Below are 27,067 nucleotides of genomic sequence, written 5' to 3' on the forward strand. Positions count from 1 at the left end.
ATTTGAAAATTAATTCCTGATCAATGAGAAAACTCACACTCTAGAAATTAATGAAAAGGTAAATACATAAAAATTTATAGAACACAGAAAAAGCCATAATTAGATAAAAATTTATGTCCCTAAATCCTTTCATTATGAAGACAAATGAATAAAAGTCCAGAAACATTATGTTTATCCTAAGTTTGGGGGGTTTTTTTGAAAAAAAGCACAAAATGAACTGAAAGAAAATTTGAGGAGTGAATGGATAAAAATAACAGATATAATCTACCTATAATCTATAACAGATACAGGAAAATAGTAGAAGAATTGATAAATAATTCCAAAAGATGTTGTTTTAAAGACTAACAAGATACAAACATACACACACACACACATACACACAACCCTCTATGATCCTGCTTAAAAATGTAAGACAAAACAAATATTAGCAAGACTAGGAATAGAAGAAATGTATGATTTCCTAGAAAATACAAATAAACCAAAGTAAACCAAGTAGAAAACCCAAATTGACTACTTACCAAAGAAGGGATTGGAAAGGTGACTATTATTTTAGATAATAATAAGACAAACAAAAAACCTTTCAATTTGAGTCTACCTAACTGTTAAAGAACAAATAATTACACTATTATTTAAACTATTCCATACCAAACAAAAAGATAAAATGTGTCTCATTTCATGAAGGCAGCATAACTTTATTACCAAAACTTAATTAAAAAATAAACCCAAAACTATAAACCATTCTAATTATTTCAGTTACTAAGACTATATTTAAAAATTACCCTAAATCTTATTGACCTAAAGCAACAATATTGTTTTGTTCATGAACCTGCAATTTGGACAGGCCTTGGAGAGGACTGCTCATCTCTGCTCCACTCAGCATCAGCTGGGAGGGCTCAAAGGCTGGGGACTGCAATTATATAAAGCCTCCTTCACTAAGGTATCTGGTGGTTGATGCTGTCAGATGAGAATCTGGTGCTAGAATACTACACATGGCTTCTATATGTGGCCTAGGCTTCCTCACACCACAGTGGGTGGCTAGATTCTAAAGGTAAGCATTCTGAGAGAGGCAGGCAGAAGCAGTACCATGTTTTATAACCTAGCCTTGCTAGTCATACAGTATCACTTCCCCCAATTCTACTAATCAGTGCAAAGTCCAACCCAAGTTCAAGGACAGGGGAAGTAAACTCAGTCTCTTGATGGGAAGTGGCAAGTTTCCAAAAGAGCATGTGGGACCAAAAATATTGCTGAGACCAGTGGTCAAAAATATAACATACCACAGTCCACCTTCTGGCCACAGCAGTTCACATCCCTCCTACATGCAAAATATACTCATTCCCTCCCCCCCGATACCCATAACATCAGGCTGAGGTTTGAGGTCCAGGTATGGATGAACTTCTTGAGTATAGTTCCTTAAATATAGCCCCTTGAGAAGAGTTCCTCTTGATCTGAAGAGCTGTAAACAAAAACAGATAAGTTATCTGCCTTCACAAACACGAATACACAAAGGTAGAGCAGGCATAGGATAACTCCTACAGACACTCCCATTCAAAAAGGGGGAAAGGAGATAGCAGTCACTGGTCCATTAAACCCAGCTGGGCACATGCTGCTAGTTCCTCTATTACAGCTTAGTTGTACTGCTCGGGAATGATTCACTGCGGCTCATGGCTTCCCAGCTCTGGGCTGTTGGTTCATGTTAAGTAGCCATGTTCTTAGCATGCTTCCTGTCTATAGAAGGTTGGGATCCAAAGCCCTCTTTTCATTTTGTACTGTCTCTGTGCCTTTCAATCCAAGCTGATATAATCATTTTAAAAACTATGTGGATCAAGAGACTGAGAAGACAAGCCACAGACCAGGGAAAATATTTGTAAAAAACATATCTGATAAAAGATTGTTACCTAAAATATATTCTTTTTTTCTTTTTAAAATGTTATTGGAAAAGTTATCCTTCTGAAAAGGACTTTTTGAAAATAACAGTATTATTTTTCTTCTCAATGGTATTGTAACTAAGTTACTCTTCCTTTTCCTCACCTTTGGAAAGAAACCACGGAGCAGAGCCTTTGAGAAGAGAGCAACAGGTGGGCTGCCCATCATGTTGGGAGGGGTTCAATCAAAATATACAAAAAATTCTGAAAACTTAACAGTAAGAAAAGGAACAACCCAATTTAAAAATGGGCAAAAGATCTGAACAGACACCTACCAAAGTAGATAAACAGACAGCAAATAAGCATATGAAAAGATGTTCGACATCATACTTTATTAGGGAAATGCAAATTAAAATGAGACACCACTACACACCTACGAGAATGGCCAAAACCCAGAAAACTGACACCACCAAATACTGGTGAGGCTATGGAGTAACACAGCTCTCACTCATAGATGGTGGGAATGCAAAACAGCGTAGTCACTTTGGAAGACAACTGGCAGTCTCTCACAAAATTATACATATTCTTACAATATGATCCAGCCATCACCCTCCCTGGTATTAACCCAAAGAATCTGAAGACTTATGTCCTCACAAAAACCTGCATACAGATGTTTATAGCAGCTTTATTCATAATTGCCAAACTTTGGAAATAACCAAGATATCCTTCAGTAGGTGAATGGATAAATAAACCATTCACACAATGGAATATTATTCGGCGCTAAAAAGAAATGAGCTATCAAGCCATAAAAAGACATGGAGGAAACTTAAATGCGTATGTGAAAGAAGCCAATCTGAAAAGGTTACACACTGTATGACTCCAACTATATGACATTCTGGAAAAGGTAAAACTATGGAGGCAGTAAAAAGATTAATGGTTGTTAGGAGTTGGGGGAGGGATGGATGAATAGGCAGAGCACAAAGGATTTTTTAAGGCCTATAATAGTAGATATATGTCATTATACATTTGTCCAAACCTATAGAATATACACCAAGAGTGAACCCTAATGTAAACTATGAACCAGGCATGATAATGATGCGTCAATGTAGGTTCATCACTTTTACCAAAGGTACTACTCTGGTGTCCGAGAGGGACAAGGGGCTATGTGGGAACTCTCTGTGCTTTCTGTTGCATTTTGTTGTGAACCCAAAACTGCTCTAAAAAATAAAATCTTTTTTTAACTGTGTAGATTTCTTGTGAATCAATTTATAATCCACTCCATTAGACAAAAATCACACCCATAAATTTCAGTATAGGTCCTTGAGCTCCTATAAGGGTCCTGAGGGACAATTCTCTTAAAATTCTTAGAGGACTTTTTCGTTTAATGGAGAAGATCTGTGAGTCATCTGTGAGAACAGGCATGGCATGTTCTCAAGATCCTTAGAGGGACTATTTGTCTTTGTGAGGCATGACATTAAATCTCCTGCAGCCTTAACTAAGAGTTTTATAATCACTCCCTTGGCTTTGTAGTTAAACCATGTTTTCTCACAATACTCTAGATTTGATCTCTTTCCATAAGATTTTTCTTAACTTGAAAATTGTCTGCCATCTGGAGAAACTGGAAAAGAGAGTTTTATTTTCAAACTCAGTAAGTTCTGCTTCCTCTATATTTAATAATTCTTTCCTTAGCTTCTCTTTCTTAGTCCAGTTGGACTGCTATTAACAAAATGCCAAAGTTGGTGGCTTATAAACCACAAAAATGTATTTCTCACAGTTCTGAAGGCTGCAAGTCCAAGATCGATGTGCCAGCATGGTTAGGTTCTGGTGAAAGCCCTCTTCCAGGTTACAGACTGCCAACTTCTCACTGTGTTCTCTCATGGTGGAAAGGGTTAGGGAGCTCTGCGGGGTCTCTTTTATAAAAGCAGTAACCCCATTCATGAGGGCTCCACCATTAGGACCTAAGCGCCTCCCAAAGGCCCCATCTCCTAGTACCATCACGTTCGGCATTAACATTTGAATCTTGGGGGGTACAAACCTTCATACCACAGCACTTTGTCCTATCAATTTTACTATAGGCAGCAAGAAATAGCCAGAAAACACCTTCAAATTCCTGCAATTCATTATAACCGTTTTCTACTTTCCACGTTACCATAAGTACAGTGTTGCTAAACTTTCTGCTATTACATAACAAGGATCTTTTCTCCAGCTCCCAATGATACTTTTCCACTTGCCTTTAAACATTCACTGACATCCTCCTTGAGAGCCATGAGGTTTCCACTAACAATCGCTTCAAGGTCCTCCACCTTCTGCCCACTGTCTAGTCCTGTCTAGTTTAGCTTCAGTCACTGCTGCATTTTGAGGTTTCTGTTACATGGCACCCCACCTCCAAACACCAAAATCTAACTCAGTTTCTATGACTGCATAACAAACTACCCCAAAATTTAGTGGCTTAAAAGAGCAACAATATTTATTTTGCTCAAGAATTTGCAATTTGAGAAGGCCTTGGTGGGGACAACTCATTTCTGCTCCATTCAAGGGAGACATAAGCAACAAAGAATTATAGATGTTATGATAGATGTTTAGAGTACAGATGAGGGGCAAAAAGGAGACAGTGGTTAATTCCACCTGAGAAATCATAGAAAAAGTAACCTTTGAACCGAAGTTGGGGGCGGACAGGAAGAGGAGCAGGTATCGAACAGTGGGTTATATTTGGAAAACCACAACTATATTGGTATGAATAAGTCCACTGAGGTGGGAGAGCAGGCAGGAAGTGACTGGTGAGAGCTGAGGTGAAAAGCAAGGCTGAGATCAGATGATGTTGCTACAGGAGGAAGCAAGGGGCCTGGGGTCAAATCCGCTGTAACACTGCTACGGGGAATGGCTGCAACTGAGAACTTCTGGGGACCGTGAAGAACTACAGCCGCTGAGGAGAGGCCCCTATGATAAGAGTCAATCAGAAGAAGCGAGACCAAGAGTTGCTGTCACAGAGAGAGGTTGTCGGAAGGTGCCACTTCAGTGGTACCTGAGAGAAAAGCTACCAGAAAGAAAAGCAAGAAAAGCCCTCAAATGGAGCAGCCAGTAGGTCAGGCTGGGGCTCCCTGCACATTCTGTATTTCTAATTTACACACCCCAACCTTTACCTTGGAGAGAGAGGTTTTCCCCAGTATCTACTTAACAGGCAGAGATGGTAGTGATCATGAGAATTTCAATACAATTTATCTCCAGAAAATCTACAGAAACTCAGTGAGGCCTGCAGTTATTTACACAGGCCAGATTATTCTCTCAAGTTCATGGTGGAGAAAGTATAAACCTGGAAAAGAGAATAGTATTCTCTCATAGTCATATTCTCTCTCTCTCTCCCCCTGCTCTCCAGTTTAACCTACTAGATTTCTATATAACTACACATTAATCTCTTATTTCAAGCCCACTAGAAGCCAACAGCATGAACTCTCTATGGAATCCTGACTGTGTGTTACATGTTTTCTCCTTAGAAATGAAGTTTTATTTAGCAGTGACACTTTCTGGAATAGAACTGAGAACAACATTCTGAGAAAAGATTATTACTCTGTAAAATAAACACTATGTTACCAAGCTTCCTTTCCTGACAGCCTAACTGCACTCCCGGTGCCTAAGGAGTCATGATGACAACTGAAGACGCTGTCAGTTCTTATAGCTCAAGAGGACAGGAATTATAGTGGAAATTTCAAAGAGAATCACTAGTGCAACAACTGTAGTCACTCAGATAAGTAGATATGTATGAAGAACAGAAGTAGAAAAACATGCCTCCTGTAAACTGACAAACCATGAGCACAATTCCCTGTAGCCTAAATCTCACTTATGCTTGAGAACAAGCTTACACGAAACTTAAATAGAACCTGATCAGATGAAAAAAACATTTTTTTAATATTTAGATTCAGGCAGCTCTAGCAGGAGTTGGTGGATCTCTATTTCATTGTTTCAACACTGACATGACTCAGTTATTTACTTGTGTTTTCTGATTCTTGCTCCTATAACCAACTGCCTATATCACTGTAACTTCTGTTTGAAAAAAATCAAAGAAAGAAAGAATCTCATTGACCAGCAAATGACCATTTCCATTATGCAGGCAGTGCCTTCATGGCTGCATCTTGTAGGTCCCGTCTGGCTACAGACGGAGGGATGGACTACTGAATCCAACAATCACCAATCAGCTGTAGATGAGCTGGCAGAGTCACATGGCACTGCAAAGAGCCACCATTTGCAAGGAACTGCCTAGAACTGCTTTCCTAGCAGGGACTGTGGCCATAACAAGTTCTACACAGATTGGGTAGAATCCTCCTTTAGAATCTCCAGGCACTGATGTGCTCTGTCCTCAGCTCTGAGACCTCAGCCCAAAATCAGAGGGAAGAGGAAAAGTCCCATTTATCAACTTATTACATTAGTCTACTTTGAAATTTACATTATCTTTTAATTACTTATTTTAGTAGCTCTATTTAATAGCCTTTTTAAAATGGAAATCTTTAGGTAAAATCTTATGGACAGTTGGGTAGCAGAAATCCTTATGTTCTTTTGATGTATGCAGTAGTTTCTTTATCCCAAAATTGTCCCCAGAGAAATCCCAAAACCCCCAAAAGACTCCACAAAAAAATAAACAAAAATTTCCCCATTCTATCCAAAAGAAAATTAGTCAAGATAATTTTCCTTTGTTCAGAAAATATTTGAAGGCCTTCTAGTTACAACAGGTAACCATTTGGACAAGTAGATTAGAATCTTGTGTAATCTATTCTCGGAGTGAGCAAATATATTTTGGCTATTGCAAAAAGAACAGACATGCAGAAAAATAAATGCAATTGTGTTTGGGTAGTGATCTGGGTAGGAGAGGTTGGGGGAAAGGAAGAGAACATTGCAAACTATGACGCCAGCAACTTGCTATAAAGCCTACTCTCCATCATACCGTTTAAAGATTCTTCAAAACGAATCTATTTTCTGCAAAACCTCCCTACAACAGCTTACAGAATTGCAACATTCATTTTGGAGGCAAGTGGTCTAGTGACAAAAAAGGATGTTAAACTTAAGACCTGAAACTATACAACTCCTAGAAGACATAGGGGGAAAGCTCCTTGACATTGGATATGACAATGATTTTATGATTTTATGGATATGACACCAAAAGCATAAGCAACAAAAGCAAAAATAAATAAATGGGACTACACCAAACTGAAGAGCTTCTGCACAGTGAAAGAAAAAATCACAGAATGAAAAGGCAATCTTCTTTTGCAATTCTATGGAATGCAAGAAAATATTTACAAACCACATATCCAATAAAGGGTTACTATCCAAAATATACAAGTAACTCAGCAGCAAAAAAACCCCCAAACAATCCAACTTTAAAATTGGCAGAGAAAGTGAATAGACATTTTTCAAAAGAAGATATATAAATGGCTAACAGTACATGAAAAGATGCTCAACATCACTAATCATCAGGGAAATTAAGACGAGATATAACCTCACATCTGTTAGAATGACTATTATCAAAGAGACAACAAATAACAAGTGTTGGCGAGGATGTGGAGAAAGGGAATCCTCGTGCACTATTGGTGGGAACATAAACTGGTACATTCACTTTGGAAAACAGTAGGTAGCTTCCTCAAAAAATTGAAATTAGAACCACCATACAAGCCAGCAATCACACTTCTGGGTATATATCCAAAGGAAATGAAATCAGGAACCCAAAGATATACCTGTAACCCCATGTTCATCGCAGCCTTATTCACAAAAGCCAAGATACAGAAACAACCTAAGTGTTCATCAATGGATGAATAAAGAAAATATGTTACACACACACACATATGAATATTATTCAGCCATGAGAAAGAAGGAAATCCTGCCATTTGCTACAAAATGGATGGATCTTGATGGCATTATGTTAAGTGACATAAGTCAGACAGAGAGAGACAAATACTGTATGACCTCACTTATATGTGGAATCTGAAAAAAGCCAAACTAACAGAAACAGTAGAACAGTGGTTGCCAGGAGCTCAGAGGTGGGGGAAATGGGAAGATGTTGGTAAAAAGTATAAACTTCCAGTTTCAAGATGAATAAGTTCAGGGGATCTAATATACAGCATGGTGACTCTAGCTAACAATGCTGTATTATATACTTGAATGTTACTAAAAGAGTGGATCTTAAACGTTCTCACCACACACACAAAAAAATAGTAAGGTGATAAAGGTGTTTAGTAACCCTATTGTGGTAGTCATTTCACAATATATATGTGTATCAAATCATCACACTGTATACCTTAACCTTACACAGTGTTATACATCAACTGTATCTCAATAACACTGGGAAAAAAAAAAAGGATGAACATAGAAAAACAGGTGTTTATAATACACAAATAATGAGCAATTTAAAATGTCTACTAATTTTACAAATTTATCAATCTAAGTTAAACCTGTTTGCCTCATTAACTAAACATCAATCCATGAGAGTATCATCTTGACTGTAGGTCCTTAAATGTATAAATTCAAAAATATGCCATATTAGAAAGTGCCTGGCTATTCCACACATTGATACATTTCTCAAGTCTCAACATTAACAGTATTTCCTTGTAAGCTATGGTAAGAACTGTGATCTTCATCTTAAGAGCCACAAAAAGTTACTGATACTTTTTACGTAGAAGAGGATGTGACCAGATTTACATTACAAAAGGAAGCCTCCAGTTGTAGTATGGAGAATGAATTTCTGACGTGTTGGAGGTGGGGAGGTTGAAAAAGGTGGATGTGCGATGCTATTGTAAAATACTATTGCAGTGGTACATATGAATAGAATCTTTGACAGTAATCTATGCCCAGATTATGGACTAGTGTGGTAGCAGCAGAAAGAAAAAAGGATGAATTGCCGAGATAAATTGACAGAACTTGACTTTGCATAGCACATGGGGAGTGAGGGTAAGAGAGCTCCTAAAGACAGGTAGTTTCTGGTTAGAAGAAAAAAATATATGGTGATTCCACTTATTAAGAAAAGGGACGCTAGAACAGAACCAGGCTTTAGGAGAACAGATGACTCTGATTTGAGGCATACTGAATTTGAGAGGGAGCTCAAAGGAGTGTTTGGCACATACTAAAGGAGCAGATATTATTATTATCATAATCATCCTTAATCTCCCACTTTTTGTCACATGTAGGGGCGTATCCAAATACTCTTCCTCTTGAGATAGATATGGCTGATGGGGATGTTGTGGCATTGTCTCCTCATAAATTATGGGTCAGATATAAGGATCCCTGAATTTCTTGCCTTGGGGGGAGCTGAAGGAATAGGGCTGTATCTCCGAGCACCATCTACCCATGTTGGAGGTAACAGAATCCAATACCCCTCGATGAGGGCTTAGACTTTTTACAATAGTGCTCCCCATCCCACAGCTCTGAGACTTTAGAGTAAAGCCTGCGTCTCACCAGACTGTCCTTCCCAAGGTTTGGCATCAAAAGTAGAGGATTATCACTTTTTTGCCAGCTCCCTCCCAAAACCCAGCAAGACAAGTAGAGAATCTAGTTACTATTCAAATGTTTTATCTTACTAAGGGAGGAAAAAACGTTAGCAAAAAAAAAAAAAAAAGTACAGAAATCAAAATGTCCTTCTAACTAGGCCTCACTGACCATTTATCATATATCTGAAACAAAAATACACTATTTAAATTCTAAATATAGTATTTTTTCCTTCATTTTTTTCCAAAGGAAGCAAATCATAATAGTCTGTAGGAAAATTTCCAACACACGAGCTGTACGCATATTTTTCATTTCCTCATCAAGCTGAAATCTTCACAATAGAATCTTAAGAAATCTTTTAAATATTGAGAAATTCACATAGAGTTTTTGGCATATATATACACAAATATCTACATTGACAAAGACTCTCGCATTGACCAAATTTTAATCAAGCTCCTCTGAACCCTCTTCTCAACTAGGCCTCAACCTTTGGCCTTCCACATTAATCTCTGTATCACCCAGTTTTAGCAAGAATCCTGCTAAGTCAGTTTAGCATGAATCTCCCACCCTGGGTATCAAATCACTCTGGCCTGCCTCCAGCAAGAATCCTGTCAAGTTGGTTTAACCAGGATCCACCCTATCCCTGATGTTTCCTCTTAGTAATTTTCCATCCACTGACCCCCATCCTGCTCCTTGGCTATAAATGCCCACTTGTGCATGCTGTATTCAGAACTGAGCACAGTTCTATACTTAGGTCTTTTTTCCCCTACAGCAATGGCTCCTGAATAAAATCCATTTTTACCACATTCACACATGTGCAGCTCTGGTTTCTTTGACAATATGAAGCTCTATATACAGTGTATATAGACACACACACAGACACACATATAAAGGAAATCATAAAACTTTATTTATAAAAGTAAAAGAATATTTAAGTAAATAGTGTATCATATCAAACCCCAGAGAGGATGGCTAAACATAACTTCCTACCCCTTTTTGAATTAATACCCTTTGCAATATGACTTTGTGGCCCTTCCCATCAAAAGGGTGTATCATATCAAACCCCAGAGAGGATAGCTAAACATAATTTCCTACCCCTTTTTGAATTAATACCCATTGCAGCAATATGACTTTGTAAGCCTTCCCATCAAAAGGTGTAGTCTATTCTCCTATTCCTTGAATCTGGGCTGGCTTTATGACTTGTTTTGCCCAAAAGCGTCCAACAGAAGGGACGTTGTTAAGTTCTAAGCCAATCCTAAGTCTGTACTTCAAAAGTCCTAGCAATTCTGCTTACCTCGCTTAAGTCCCAGCAACTGTAATGTGAAGAAGTCTAGGTTAGCCTGCTGTGGGATGAGAGAGACACAAGGCTCATTGCCCCCATTGCCTCAGCCAAGAGCTCATCACCCTCATAAAGAATGCTGAAAACATTTTTCGAAAGAAGGACTAGAAAAGAAAGGCAGGGGTATTTCCTAGAACATACAGCAAAAAGAAAGAGGAAAATATGGAACAAACAGTATAAGAAATGGAATATAAACCTAAAAGATTCAACATCTGAATAATAGATATTCCAGACAGAAAAAATCAAGAAAACACAGGAGAGGAAATAATCAAATAAATAATAGAAGAAAATTTCAGAAAACTGAAGTAAAATGCAAGTCTTCATATTGAAAAACTATATACCAAGCACTAATCAGATGAATAAAAATAAGATCCTTATCTAGGTACATTTTTGAGACTTTTGAGCATGAGGTGCATATGAAAAATATTTTAGGGACTTCGCTGGTGGTCCAGTGGTTAAGAATCCATCTTGCAATGCAGGGGACGCCAGTTCAACCCCTGGTCGGGGAACTAAGATCCCACAGGCTGCGGGGCAACTAAGCCCGCACGCTGCAACTACTGAGCCTGTGTGCCACAACTAGAGAGCACACACACCACAACTATAGAGCCCACATCCTCTGGAGCCCACATGCCACAACTAGAGAGCCTGCACGCTGCAACTAGAGGGCCCACGTACCGCAACTAATGAGCCCACACGCCACAACTAGAGAGACCCACATGCACTGCAATGAAGAGCCCGTTCACCAGAATGAAAGATCCCACGTGCTGTAATGACAGATCCTGTGTGCCGCAACTAAGACCCAACACAGTCAAAAAATAAATAAATAAATATTTTTAAAAAGAGAAAGAAAAATATTTCAAAAGTTTCCAGAAATAAGCAGGTATCAGGCTTCTCAGTAACAACACAAAATGCTAGAAGGCAATGTGCCTTGCCTTCAAAGTTCTGAGGAAAAAATGTTTATAATTTTGAACTTAAAACTCTATACCCACAGCTCCATCAACTATAAAGGTCCAGCAAAAACATTCTCAGACACACAACAACCCTAAAATTTGTTGTTAAGCAATGTCCCGAAGACATCAAGGACGTCGTTCAGCGAAATGAAGTGAGAGACAAAGAAAACATAGGATCTAAGAAACAGAATATCTAATCCAGTAACACAGCGAAGGAAAGATCCAGAATGACAACCATGCAGCAGACCTAGACAGTAACAAATCCCACACTGACAAAAGGCTCTAAAAAACTGTCTCCAAGAAGAAAGTGGATTCTTAAAACCGAGTGTGACAGACAGGCCAGATAATTTTGAGAATATAATGGTGTCTTATTCTTTTGTCAATCAGAAGAAAAAAACAGTAATTCTAAACTCTAGAGAAAAAAAAAGCTATATATGAAAGTCAAGATTCAATTATAAAGAAAATTAAAGTAGTATATAATTTTGAGAAATTTATGTAGAAGAAAAGACAACCCTCAGAATGGGGGAAAATATTTGCAAATGAAGCAACTGACAAAGGATTAATCTCCAAAATTTACAAGCAGCTCATGAAGCTCAATATCAAACAAACAACCCAATCCAAAACTGCGCAGAAGACCTAAATAGACATTTCTCCAAAGAAGATATACAGATTGCCAACAAATACATGAAAGGATGCTCAACATCACTAATCATTAGAGAAATGCAAATCAAAACTACAATGAGGTATCACCTCACACCAGTCAGAATGGCCATCATCAAAAAATCTACAAACAATAAGTGCTGGAGAGGGTGTGGAGAAAAGGGAACCCTCTTGCACTGTTGGTGGGAATGTAAATTGATACAGCCACTATGGAGAACAGTATGGAGGGTCCTTAAAAAACTAAAAGTAGAACTACCATACGACCCAGCAATCCCACTACTGGGCATATAACATGAGAAAACCGTAATTCAAAAAGAGTCATGTACCACAATGTTCACTGCAGCTCTATTTACAATAGCCAGGACATGGAAGCAACCTAAGTGTCCATCGACAGATGAATGGATAAAGAAGATGTGGCACATATATACAATGGAATATTACTCAGCCATAAAAGAAAAACGAAATTGAGTTATTTGTAGTGAGGTGGATGGACCTAGAGTCTGTCATACAGAGTGAATTAAGTCAGAAAGAGAAAAACAAATACCATATGCTAACACATATATATGGAATCTAAAAAAAAAAATAAAAATGGTTCTGAAGAACCTAGGGGCAGGACAGGAATAAAGACGCAGAGGTAGAGAATGGACTTGAGGACACAGGGAGGGGGAAGGGTAAGCTGGGACGAAGTGAGAGAGTGGCATGGACATATATACACTACCAAACATAAAATAGATAGCTAGTGGGAAGCAGCTGCATAGCACAGGGAGATCATCATCGTGCCTTGTGACCACCTAGAGGGGTGGGATAGGGAGGGTGGGAGGGAAATGCAAGAGGGAGGGGATATGGGGATATATGTATATGTATAGCTGATTCACTTTGTTATGCAGCAGAAACTAACACACCCTTGTAAAGCAACTATACTCCAATAAAGATGTTTAAAAAAAAATCTATTTGAGATTGATCCTAGAAACATTCTCCTTAGGGTCATGACTTCGGACACAGAGACAAAGAAATGTAATCACAGCATAAACTATTTGGTTCTGTATTATATAATCATAAATTAGTTAAATGTCATTTATTGAGGTTTTTTAATTTAAACAAACTTTTTTAGAATAGCTTGATATATAGAAAAGTTACCAAGATAGTACTAAGCGTTCCCATATACCAGTTTCCCCTATTATTAACATCTTACACTATATGGCATGGTGGTCACAACTAGGGAATGAACACCGGTACTTTAGTATTAACTGAACTACACATTTAACTTGGATTTCACTAATTTCTCCCTGATGTCCTTTCTGTTCCAGATCCCATTCAGGATACCATATCATACTTAGTGATCACGTTGTCTTATTTTTTTCTGGTGACACTTTCTAAAGACCTTATTTTTGATGACCTTAACAGTTTCGAGGAGTACTGGTCAGTTACTATGTTCGTTCTAGCCTTCCCCCCATGCTTATCTCCAATCTCCCTTTCCAATAGTGAGAAACCTGGCCCCTATCAGCCACCACACTTTTACATATTTGTTCATTCTCAGTACACATGTAGTTTCACAACTGTTAACCTGTACCCGTGAGACACAACTTTATCAGAGTACAGTGTTTATGTATACCTTTATCTTTAGTCTTATAGTTTCCGAGTCGAAGCATTCTTTTCCAAAGTTATTCAAGTTAAGCATCTTTTTACCCATTCCTTCAGTGACGCTATGCCATATACATTTCTAATACATTGGTTAGATTCTTTTATCAGTCTGCATTCCATTTTGGAATCCCTCAAACTCCTGGTTGATTTTTTTTAATATGCATACATTAACCTTTTTATGCTATAAAGTTCTTCTATGGATTTTAAAGAATGCATAGCATATGTCCACAACAGTTTAGTTCATCACCCTAAAAAATTCCACGTGCTTGCCCAAGTCAAACACTCCTCCTTCCTCAAACCCCAACAACCACTGATCTGCTTTCCATCCCTATGGTTTTGCCCTTTCTAGAAGACCATATGAATGGAATCATTTAGTATGCAGTCTTTTCAATCTGGCTTCCTTAACTTAGCAGAATGCATTTAAGATGCATCCAGGGCTTCCCTGGTGGCGCAGTGGTTGAGAATCTGCCTGCTAATGCAGGGGACACGGGTTCGAGCCCTGGTCTGGGAAGATCCCACATGCCGCGGAGCAACTAGGCCCGTGAGCCACAACTACTGAGCCTGCGCGTCTGGAGCCTGTGCTCCGCAACAAGAGAGGCCGCGATAGTGAGAGGCCCGCGATAGTGAGAGAAGAGTGGCCTCCGCTTGCCACAACTAGAGAAAGCCCTCACACAGAAACGAAGACCCAACACAGCCAAAAATAAATAAATTAATTAATAAATAAATACAAGCAAGGGTCAATCTTCCATCATAGACCTTTCTGATGGTATCTCTGCCTATGGGTAAGATACCTGACTGTACATGACAGTCTGTTAAAAAAAAAATGCATCCATGTTGTAGCATTAATTAATAGTTCATTCCTGCTTTTCGTTGATTAATAACCCATTGTATGGCTGTACCATCATCTGTTGAAGAACTTCTTGGTTGCGTCCAGTTTTTTGATGATTATGAATAAAGCTAGCAGTTGTGAATAAAGCACACGTAGGTTTTTGTGTGAGCATACATTTTCAAATTAATTTGGTAAATACCTAGCAGTGCAATTGCTGGGTCATATGGTAAGTCTGTGTTTTGTTTTGTTTTTTTTAAACATCTTTACTGGAGTGTAATTGCTTTACAACGGTGTGTTAGTTTCTGCTGTATAACAAAGTGAATCAGCTATACATATACATATATCTCCATATCCCCTCCCTCTTGCGTCTCCCTCCCACCCCTCTAGGTGGTCACAAAGCACCAAGCTGATCTCCCTGTGCGACACAGCTGCTTCCCACTAGCTATCGATTTTACTTTTGTTAGTGTACATATGTCAATGCTACTCTCTCACTTCCTCCCAGCTTACCCTTCCCCCTCCCCATGTCCTCAAATCCATTCTCTACCTCTGCATCTTTATTCTTGTCCTGCCCTTAGCTTCATCAGAACCATTTTTTTTTTTAGATTCCATACATATGTGTTAGCATACGGTCTTTGTTTTTCTCTTTCTGATGGTAAGTCTGTGTGTAACTTTATAAGAAATTGCTAAACTGTCTCCCAAAGTGGCTACACCATTTTGCATTCCCACCAGCAAGTATGAGATCACCAGCGTTTGGTATTGCCAATTTTTTGGATCTTAACCATTCTAATAAATGTGTAGTAGCTCCTCACTGAGTAGCTCCTCATTATTTGTCATTAGGGAAGTAATTTTCACTTCCCTAATGACAAATAATGTTGAGTATCTTTTCACATGGTTATTTGACATCCATAAATCTTCTTTGAAGTGTCTATTCAGATCTTTGTCCATTTTTTTAATCAGTTGGTTGTTTTCTTATTGCTGAGCTTTAAAAATTTGTTATATAGTCAGGATATATGTTCTTTATCAGATATGTGATTTGCAAACATTTTCTCCCAGGTATAACCTGGCTTTTCACTGTCTTAACAGTATCTCTTGTAGAGCAAAACTTTTTAATTTTGGTAAAGTCCAATTTATCAATTTTATCTTTCATAGATTGTGAAAGGACCATCTCCAAGAAGGAAGTGAGTTCTTATAACCAAGTATAACACAGAAGCCAGGTAATTCTGAGAATATGATCAAAGTATCTTATTTTTTGTCAGTAAGAAGGAAAAAAGTAAGTCCAAACTCTGGCGGGGTGGGGGAGGGCTCTATAAGAAAGTCATTATCCAATTATAAATAAAATTAAAATATTACATAATTTTTAAAATATATGGAGTAAAAAATATATGGAATAGAAGAAAACATAACCCATTTGACTCTGATCCTAAAAACCTATTGCTAAGGTTATGATTTTGGACCCCAAAACAAAGAAATATAATCACAATGTACTATTTATTTCTGCACTATAGTCATAATAAGTTAAACAGTTAAATGCTGTTTATTAACTTTTAGAACAAATTGAAAGCATGGAAGAGTTAATTATGATTACAGAATAATTATGATAACACTAATAGCAATCATTCATATAGTACTTAGTATGTACCAGGCCTTGTTTTAAATGCTTTACATACAATAAGTCACTTAATTATGACAATAATCCTGTGAAATAAGTACCATTATTATCCCCATTTTACAGTTGAGGAAAGTGAGGCACAGAGAGATTAAATAACTTGCCAACTTCACTAAGTTAGGATGTGGTAGAGTTTGGATTTGAATCCAGGCAACCTGGCTCCACTGTCTACATTCTTAAGCACAATGTTATATTGCCTTCTTTAAATAGAATATAAATATTATCAACTTTGATAATTTTAAAATAAATAGATATTTGACAGAAGTTAAAAGACAGGACTTCCCTGGTGGCGCAGTGGTTAAGAATCCACCTGCCAATGCAGGGGACACGGGTTCGAGCCCTGGTCCAGGAAGATCCCACATGCCACGGAGCAACTAAGCCCGTGTGCCACAACTACTGAGCTTGTGCTCTAGAGCCCGGGAGCCACAACTACTGAGCCTGCGTGCCACAACTACTGAAGCCCGGGCACCTAGAGCCCGTGCTCCGCAACAGGAGAAGCCACCGCAATGAAGCCCATGCACGGCAACAAAGAGTATCCCCCACTTGCTGCAACTAGAGAAAGCCCACGCGCAGCAACAGAGACCCAACGCAGCCAAAAATAAATAAATAAATAATATTTTAAAAATAAATAAAATAAAAGACAGAAAAAAAGGTAAAAGAGTTGAAGTAAAGGATATGAGTAATAATATCCTCACTTTATAAAAAGGGAAATAAGAGATACTGCTCAAAATTAATGGAACATAACATAGGAGCTTAGTTATACTGGAGTTGCAAAAATAGAGGAAATAACATCAACAATATATAACCATATAAAATCTGAAGGAGAGTACAGTAGCACAAGAGTAGTGTAAATGAACTAAAGCCTCTTTTTTTTTTTTCGGCCATGCTGCACAGCTTGTGGAATCTAGTTCCCAGACCAGGGATCAAACCCAGGCCCCCTGCAGTGCAAGCAGGGGAATCCTAACCGCTGGACCACCAGGGAATTCCCTAAAGCCTCATCTATAATGGCAGGTCATCAATGGTATTGCCTTAGATGATAAATCAAGAAATAGTGGTATATTATTTTAAATTATACAGGCATCTATTAGAAGACAAAAAGAAATAAATTAAAATTAAAATTGGCTTGCAGTATTTCAGACAGGCTAGTATAGTACAGCAGTTAAAAATAAAAGCTCTGGATCAAAACTTCCTGGGATCAAACCCCATCCCTCCACTTAGTATTAATAGTGCTATTAAAGAAAGTTACTTGGTCTTCTTTTCCTCAAGTTCCTTATCTAAAAATGGTTATATGCTGAAAATAGCTAATTCACATGATGTTATGAAGATCAAGAGAGTTAATACATGTAGAGCATTAGAACTAACTGGCCCATAGTAGGTAAACTCTAAATAAATGTTAGCTATCAGCTATGAATTAGAGGGCACACACACACACACACACACACACACACACACAAAATAAGCTTATGTTTAGTTCCTGACTTACTCAGCCAAGGATCCAAATCTTATCAGCAGTCATTGCCACTAAGAGCAGGGACAGATGTAGTATATCTCAGCATAGCTTCCACTGGCCTCTAAAGTCATGCACTACCAGTGAAAGGACAAGATAGGGTCTTGCAATATTTGGCAAGATCAATTCTTATGGTTCCACTTCTCTTTTATGCTTAGGGCTTACATTACTATTTTGGTAAAAACAAGCTCTAAGAATTTATGCCCTTTAACGGGAAAAAATTATAAACATCTGGGCTCCTGCTGGTTCTTGAGCCAAACTCAGTGCTAATAAGGCCACAACTTTTCATCTAATGGGAGAAAGCAGAATCAATGTCCAGATGTTCCTGAACAGCCTTGCTTCCTCCAGGTTTCTAGTGTTTGTAAAGACTGTTTCTCCACAAATATACCCTGAGGAGTAGAACTGGGGTTCCGATCACTGCAGAAGACATTAAAAATCATGGTCCCTGCCACAGATTTCATTACGTCATTAGGAAAAAAAAGGACACATATAAAAATATGTTGAACTTCACAATACAGACAAGATAAGGGGGGGAGTGGAATAAAGACACAGACTTTTCACAAAATGAAATAAGTGGTGTTTGAAAAAGAAATAGATCATTTGGTGGTGATAAGATAAAGATGCTTGGAAAAAACTAGATTTAAGTTGGGTAGAAAGAAGAAAGCATTCTAAGTAAAAGGAAAAGGATGAGCAAAAATAGGAAGGCAGCAATGCAAAAGGAGATCTTAGGCAACATAAGTATCCAATGTGACTGACATAAGAGATTTGTACAAGACTACACTGTGAAAGGCCATGGAGAACCTGGAGCCTTTCAAGGTATGTACTAAGCAGAGATATGGGGTAAGGTGTTTCAGAAAGTTTAATCTTTTCTTTCTACATTCATTCTCCCAATGACTCAGTCTCATAGTTTTAGACACTATCTCAATACTGATGACTCCCAGATCTCCTTCCTGAACTTCAGTCTAATATACCCACATGAACCTAGACAATCTTGCTCTGCTTGGATGTCAAGCAGGGATCACAAACTTAGCATGTCCAAAGCTTAACTCCTAACAAACCCACTACCAAACCTGCTCCTCTCAGAGGCACCTCTATCTCAGTTGGCAACCCCATTCTTCAGCTGTTCAGGCCAAAGACGTTCAGATAATCCATGACTCTTCAATTCCCCTCATGCTTCACATCCAACCCATCAGAAAATTCTGTTGGCTCTACTTCAACTACATCCCAAACCAGAATACCTCTCACTACTCCCACTGTTATCACTGAGGTCTGAGCCACTATTATCTCTGACCAAGATTTGTGTCAAAGCTCGTAACTGATCTTCTTGCTTCCTCTCTCTTCTCAATTATAGTTACCAGAATGATTCCATTAACAAGAAGGACCATGTCACTTGTAAGTTCAAAATCCTCCCAAGGCTAAACATTTCATTCAGAGAAAAAAACCACACTCCTAATTGTGTCCTACAAGGCCCTACTCAATATGTATTTTCCCACTCTATACCTCTCCTCCTAATACACACCCTTGCTTCCTACTACCCATCTTTCAGCTCACTCTATTGCTCTCCAATATTCAAACACGCCAGGCACGCTTGCACTCGAGGTCCTTTGCACTTGCTGCTCCCTTTGCCTGGAACCTTATTTCCCCAGATATTTGCTGCCTTCCCCACTCACTTCCTTTAGTCTTTACTCAAGTGCCACCTTTGCAAAAGGGCCTTCCTGGCCACCTTATCCAAAATATCAATCTTTCACCCTTGATACTCCCTATCTCCCCCCTTCATTTATTTTTTTCTCCTTTTCAGTTATCACCATCTAAGACATTATGTATTTTGCTACTTTGTCATTGTTCTACCTCACTAGAATATAAGCTCCCAGAGTCATAAGTTTTTGATTGTTGATTACTATACCCTTAGCAGCTAAAAGTCCTTGGCACAAAATAAGCACTCAATAAATATTTGTTAAATGAATGAAAGAACATGGCAATGCTGTACAAAATACATTAGAAGAAGAAATTATAATTAGAATACCATATTCTCAAAAACATTTATTGAGTACCCACTATGATGTAAGGCTTCTGGGCAGTACAAAGATGAAAAAGACAATGGTGAGACATAATTAACTATAATCCAAAATAGATATTCACAACTTTCACATGAGAGTTACAAAAAAAAAAGTGGTATAAGGGACTCAAGAGAAAAACTCTATTGGCAGGGGACTACTGCAGTAACCTAGGCATCAGCTGATCAGGCCCCATATTGGATAGAGTGCAATAAGAATGCAAAGGGTCATATGTGACAATGATCATAATAACAGACAGAAATAGTTGGTAGGATCTAGTGACTAGCTGAATTGGGAGAGAAAGAGCAAACCACTGCTAAACGTCAAGCTTAGGTAATGACAAAAATAGTAGTGCTATTAAAAAAAAAGAGAGAAAAGAGGAGGAGGTTTAAAGTGGATGAAAAAATGTTAAGTCCAACCTTAGACATGTTTGTTTGAGGTAACACCAGATCATGTAAGAGAAAATTTCAGGACAGTTCTAGATTCAGAACTATGACTCAAGGTTAAGAATATAGTTGACCCTTGGACAACATGGGGTTAGAGGTGCCAATCCTCCACCCAGTCAAAAACTCATGTATAACTTTATAGTCAGCCCTCTGTATCCACGGTTTTGCACCTGCGGATTCAACCAGCCACAAACTGTGTAGTACTATTTAAAAATCCACATATAAGTGGACCCATGCAGTTTGAACACATACTGTTCAAGTGTCAACTGTATAGACTTAGGAGTTATTTTCTCACAGAGAGATAACTGAACTGACAAAGGTGAGATTTCTAAGCAAAAAACTAAAGGCAAAAACCATGAGAAAGATAACCTACAGGGCAGGGGAAGGAAGAGGTGCAACTGAACATAACAAAGAAAAAGAAGTTAGAGAGGAAGAAATAAAACAATGACACCTCAAAAGGTATATATATATATATATATATATAGCTATTAAAAATTTCTCCAGGCTTTAAAAAAAATAACCAAGCTACCATCCACTTTTATATTTAGTAATTTTGCAAATATGTTAATTTAGGTACTCAAAATATCAGATGAAATCAAAGCAATAATTCAGCTCAATCTGGACTTAGAACTGTCAGACTGGTGAAATTAGGCATTTTCCTGGTAATCTCTGAAACAAAAAAACAGCTTGGGTACTTTTGCACATTTAATGGATTGGAGTGTGGATGTAAGATAAAGAAAATGATACAACAAGACTCTGTCACCCAGGAAACCACCTAATGGCAAAATGCTCAGCCTTCTTTTTTTTTTTTAACATCTTTATTGGAGTATAATTGCTTTACAATGGTGTGTTAGTTTCTGCTTTATAACAAAATGAATCAGTTATACATATACATATGTTCCCATATCTCTTCCCTCTTGCATCTCCCTCCCTCCCACCCTCCCTATCCCACCCCTCTAGGTGGTCACAAAGCACAGAGCTGATCTCCCTGTGCTATGCAGTTTCAGCCTTCTTTTTAAATGTAACTCAACCCTGGTCAGCATCTGGCCCAGTTCCACATATATAAGGGGTATTCAATATGTATTCATTTATAATGATAGCAAACAGAACAAGTAAGAAGACACAAAAATAGGTAAATTTAAAATGATTAGTTCAGGGCAGTGATGGGAAATGAGGAGCTATTTTTTAATGGGTATGGAGTTTTAGTTTGAAAAAATGAAAAAGTTCTGGAGATGGATGGTGGTTAACAGTCGCACAATAATGTGGATATATTTAACGCCACTGAACTGTATGCTTAAAATGGTAAATTTTATGTTATGTATATTTTACTATAATAAAAAAAACTAGTTCAGCTCATATTTTGTGCTATAAGCTAAATGTTAATTCTTCAGGAGCAATGTTTATATCAATATTCTTTTTAATCCCAGATCTCTAAATTAATGACTGTAATTCAGAAACAAGGAAGAAAAGCTTTAATCTAAGACAAAACCAACAAAGGAAAATAGAGAACAAGATAAAAGCAAGTTTTTTTAATTTAAAATAATTTTTATCAGATTGGATCTAGATCAAGACGGCAGACAGAATAGGAAGATCCCGAGCTCACCTCCTCCCATGGACACACATACAGAACTACACATAGAACAACTATCTCTGAAAATATCTAAAGACTAGCAGAACAGATTTTCTACAACTAAGGATATAAAGAAAAGGCCACATCAAGATGGGTAGCAGAGGCAGAGAACCCACACCCCAGTGCAGCGACCCACAACTAGGAGGGATATCACAACCGCAGACATTCTCCCTGAGGAGTAAGGGGTCTGAGCCCCATGCCAGGCTCCCCAGCCTGGGGGACCAGAACTGGGAAGACAAGCCCCCATAACATGGATGGACCTAGAGTGTATTATGCTAAGTGAAATAAGCCAGAGAAACACAAATACCACATGATTTCACTTATATATGGAATCTAAAAACAAACCAAATGAACAAAACAAAACAGAAACAGAGTCATAGATACAGAAAACAAACTGGAGGACACCAGAGGGGAAGTAGGTGGGGGTTAGGTAAAATAGGTGAAGGGGATTAAGAGGTACAGACCTCCAGTTATAAAATAAATGAGTAATCAAGACATAATGTTCAGCACAGCAAATACAGTCAATAATATTGTAATACATTTGTATGGTGACATGTGGTTAATAAACTTATAGTGGTGATCAATTCATAATGTATATAAATGTCAAATCACTATGTTTACACTAAAAACTAAGATGATATTGTATTCAACTATACTTCAACAAAAAAATAATAAGTAAATAAAGATTTTAAAAGAACCAACCCCGGGGGCTTCCCTGGTGGCGCAGTGGTTGAGAATCTGCCTGCTAATACAGGGGACACGGGTTCGAGCCCTGGTCTGGGAGGATCCCACATGCCGTGGAGCAACTGGGCCCGTGAACCACAACTGCTGAGCCTGCGCGTCTGGAGCCTGTGCTCCGCAACAAGAGAGGCCGCGATAGTGAGAGGCCCACGCACCGCGATGAAGAGTGGCCCCCACTTGCCGCAGCTAGAGAAAGCCCTAGCACAGAAACGAAGACCCAACATAGCAATCAATCAACCAATCAATCAATCAATCTATTAAAAAAAAAAAAAAAAAAGAACCAACCCAAATTACAAAAGTAGGAAAATATAAAATGAAAAACAGTCAGTGTTAAAATTAGGGAATAAAGTCAAACACATAACTGCAAACTTGGAGGAAATCATGAAATTCCTGACAAAGGAATTGTGTGGTAAAAGACAGAAGTATCCTTTCATATCTCAATCTTGAGGAGCAAGAGCTGAAGGCAAAGTCAAAGGAGAACAGTAGAAAAAATAGATGACTTTAATAGTTTGACAAAACCGAAGCTACAGACAACTATGTGTTGGTAGCTACGAGCGAGTTCAGAACACACAGGGAAACAGACATACATAGTAATGGAGAGTAGATTTTTTTAATTGATATTTTCACCATTGTGTTTACTGTGTTCATTCAAAATTAGAGCTGGCAAGCAACTTCCATGACAGGAAAATCACCAACTGAATGGGATACTTCACTCCTCCAGTGTAGCAGAATTTTCAATGCATCTTCATGGTAGTCCTGAAATATAATCAGACCAGAGTCAAGTAAGATGCTAAAGTTTCTCTTCAGATGCAGCAATTTCTACCAAAAGAATAAGTACAAATTCCCCTACTGAAGCTGTGAGTTCCAAACCCACCACCTTTGGATTCTGAGTGATTAAAACTATAAGAAAAACTAGCCTCATATACCCCCTTTTCATGGGCAGAACTGTTTCCCCGAAATTTCATATACTGAAATTCTAACCCCCAGTACCTCAGAATGTGACTATATATATTTGAAGACAGGAGACATTATATAGGTGATTATGGTTAAATGAGGTCATTAAGGTGGCCCCAATCCAGTACGACTGAGGCCCCTATAAGAAGAGGCGATCAGGACACAGACACAGAGAGGAAAGACCATGTGAAGAAGGAGTGAGAAGAAGGACATCTACAATCCAAGGAGAGATGCTTCAGAAGGAATGAAGTCTGCAGATACCTTTATCTCAGACTTCTAGCTTCCAGAACTGTGAGAAAATAAATTTATATTGTTTAGGCTTAAAAAATAATTTAAAATTTAAATAATTTTTATCAATTATCAATTATTCTTCTTTAGTTTGTATTTTACTTACTTACTTATTCATATTAAATCTACAATAAACTCAGCAACAACTAAAGTATCAATAAGCCAACCATAAAGGCTAAATTAAAAAGAAATGTTTCAAACAGGCAAAATGTAAAATGTACTCACTACTACTAGTCCCATGGAAAATCAGCAACAGACATATGGGAATGAAAGGTCTTCATCCTGCAGTAGCTCAAGCAGTAACCAAATAAATGCTCCGGTAACTGGTCAGCTCTCTGTGGACTTAATTTTTAACTCTGCTAGGATTCTTTTCTCTCCAGATCATATTAGCACAACTCTCCTCCATTTGTAATCCAAAACCCCATTATCCCTACTGGAAATGCCACAGTGCTTTCCAACCATCCAAATCCTACGCACCCTTCAAGAAGAGCTCTCATCTCCTTTGTGAAATCCTCTTCTACTGGTCCAAAATATACTGATCTCTTTACTGCTAAATACTCATATGCTTTGTAGTCTAAATTAGTGCTTCTTGGAAATTCCCTGGTTGTCCAGTGGTTAGGACTCAGCACTCTCACTGCTGTGGCCTGGGTTCAATCCCTGGTTGGGGAACTAAGATCCCGCAAGCCACGAGGTACGGCCTAAATAAATAAATAAACAAACAAACAAATAAGTGCTTCTTGAACTGTGGTGAGATGTCTTTTTTTTTAAATTTTCTAATCCTTTGTGGACAGAGCCTTTTATAAAATGAAATTTAAATGAATTACCAGAATTTTTTTAAACGTGTAAAATAGAAACCAAATTTTATTATAAATTTGACAGACATATAATTTCTCTGTCAAATTTCTATAAAAGTTTCTAAAGCTTATTCTCAATTTCCGTACTTATATTTCAGCATAGTGGTAACAGTTCATGCTCCAGTATCAGTCTGCAGACTGCACTTTGGTTTTTTTGTTTGTTTTTAAATTTTTATTTTATATTGGAGCATAGTTGATTAACAGTGTTGTGTTAGTTTCAGGTGTATGGCAAAGTGATTCCATGATTCTGCTCAATATGCTGCTCAATTTAGGTAATAACCTAAATGGGAAAAGAAAAGACTGCACTTTGAATAGCACTGGTCTAAATGACTTAAAGCTTCAATCAATGAATATTTATTTAGAAAAAAAAGTGAAATTTGAATTCAGCATTTGTATCTAAGCAGGACTCAGATATGAAAGGGACAGTTACTCCAGAAAGTAGACACTACATGTACAAAGGCACAGAGGTGAGAAATGACATGGCATGCTGATGACACAAGGAACTGAATAGTGCTCACTTGAGGGGCATGTACTGTTAGAGAGGGAACTGAAAACCAGGGAGGGTTTACAGAGGGAAAGATGAGCAAGGAAAAAGCACCAAACATTTCTAAAGAAGTACCATAATAGAATCAGTTGTCTGAAAAAGTAAGCCGGTAGTAGAATCAAAGTTGGGACAGAGTGAGTGTGGACTCTACACTAACAGGTTGTATATTATACCTTTTTACGTGTCCCCCAGAGCCTGGAGAAGTGCTCGGCACATGGTAGACGGTAAAGCATCTTCATTAAGCAGAATAATTGAAATTCTGTTAGAGGTACTAATTGAAGATATTCTATATTTATTTCAACTGACTCCTAAAACTTAAATAAAAAACAATGTACAGATACTTAGGCCTGTATAACAGTGAAGAAAACTCAGCTTGGAAAGAGCTGATCATTGGCCAGCAAGAGATTTCAACAAATTTCTGAAAGACAAAAATAGAAGTGTATTGACATCTTAAACAGAACAGACTACACCAGGAGGAAGCTGTAACTGAGAATGAAAGCTGATCTGCCCACTGGAACCCTAGAGGGATTCTTGGCTCAGGGATACCTGAGGAACTGTCTTAAAGAGGCATTAAGAAAGGGAGTAGCTAAGGACAGAGATGAACTGAAGATCTGAATATAGAAAAACTGTACCAAGTCAAACATTCCATGTCTACCTTCCTCTTCCACCTCTGCTCACAAAGCACACAAGGAGCCTAATATTTACCCCCAGCCAAAAACAACAAGAGGGTAACTCTCCTTTGTGGCAAAAATGGCCAAATGTTGACCAAAATTCATACACTTCCTGCTATAACATAGAGTTGCCCCTAAGAAATAACTACTTAGCCAAAAACATCATTTCTCAGACCCCTCTTGTATCTAGGCACGACCATATGACTAGTGTTAGCCAATGGAATGTAAATAAAAGTAATGTGTCATTTCCTTGCCAAGGCAATTAAGAAGTGCCTTCTCTGTTCTCTCTTCCCCTTCCGCTAGGAGGAGACAGAGAATCACAAGGAATTTTAAGGATGGCAGAATCACAAGACAAGAAATTCAGTGCACTAAATCACATGAAGGAAAGTTGCCTGCTGAGAGGAAGACCTTCACTGGACTATTAAAGAAGTAAAAAAATAAATGCTATTTTGTTTAGCCATTGAAATTTTCAGGTTTACTGGTTTCAGCAAATAGCATCCTTATTAATTATAGCCCCTTTTTAAAAAGGAAATAAGAAAGGGAGGGAGGGGAAAACATCACCAGAAAAATTAACTTTAAGCTATGGTTTTAGTGACCCAGAGCCAGGCCTTCCTCTTTGCAGCATTTGGAAGACCAGCAGCCTGATAGTCGGCTATCCACCCACGCTAAAGAAAGCCTGACAGCTGGCATGTTCCATCACACATACATATGAAAATGAAGAACTACATCATTGGAACAAAAGGGACATGAATGATTATCACCAAGAGATCAGATGTGGCAGATTGAATTATGCTTGTAGTACCTTATCCTATGCAGCTAACAGCAACTAGCTCATGCTTTCAACATCTTGAAAGTTCCTTGCCCAATACCGCAACTTAATTAAACTGTCTTCCATGTTACCACAGACAAGTTTTATCAAACGTTTTGCTACTACATAACACAGCCATTTTTCCAGCCTCCTATAATA

General features: G+C 38.1%; 1 long non-coding RNA gene across 1 annotated transcript; it reads right to left on the reverse strand.

The window, feature by feature from the left end:
* Positions 1–809: 809 nt before the first annotated feature.
* LOC137755971 (uncharacterized) lies at positions 810–25,754 on the reverse strand. Its single transcript, XR_011072139.1, has 3 exons — positions 25,603–25,754; positions 23,417–23,545; positions 810–1,453 (listed from the first exon to the last, which is right to left on the reverse strand). It is a non-coding gene; the product is annotated as an uncharacterized lncRNA (long non-coding RNA).
* Positions 25,755–27,067: the final 1,313 nt, after the last annotated feature.

This window comes from Eschrichtius robustus, chromosome 1 (assembly GCF_028021215.1).
Source record: "Eschrichtius robustus isolate mEscRob2 chromosome 1, mEscRob2.pri, whole genome shotgun sequence".
Taxonomy (NCBI): Eukaryota; Metazoa; Chordata; class Mammalia; order Artiodactyla; family Eschrichtiidae; genus Eschrichtius; species Eschrichtius robustus.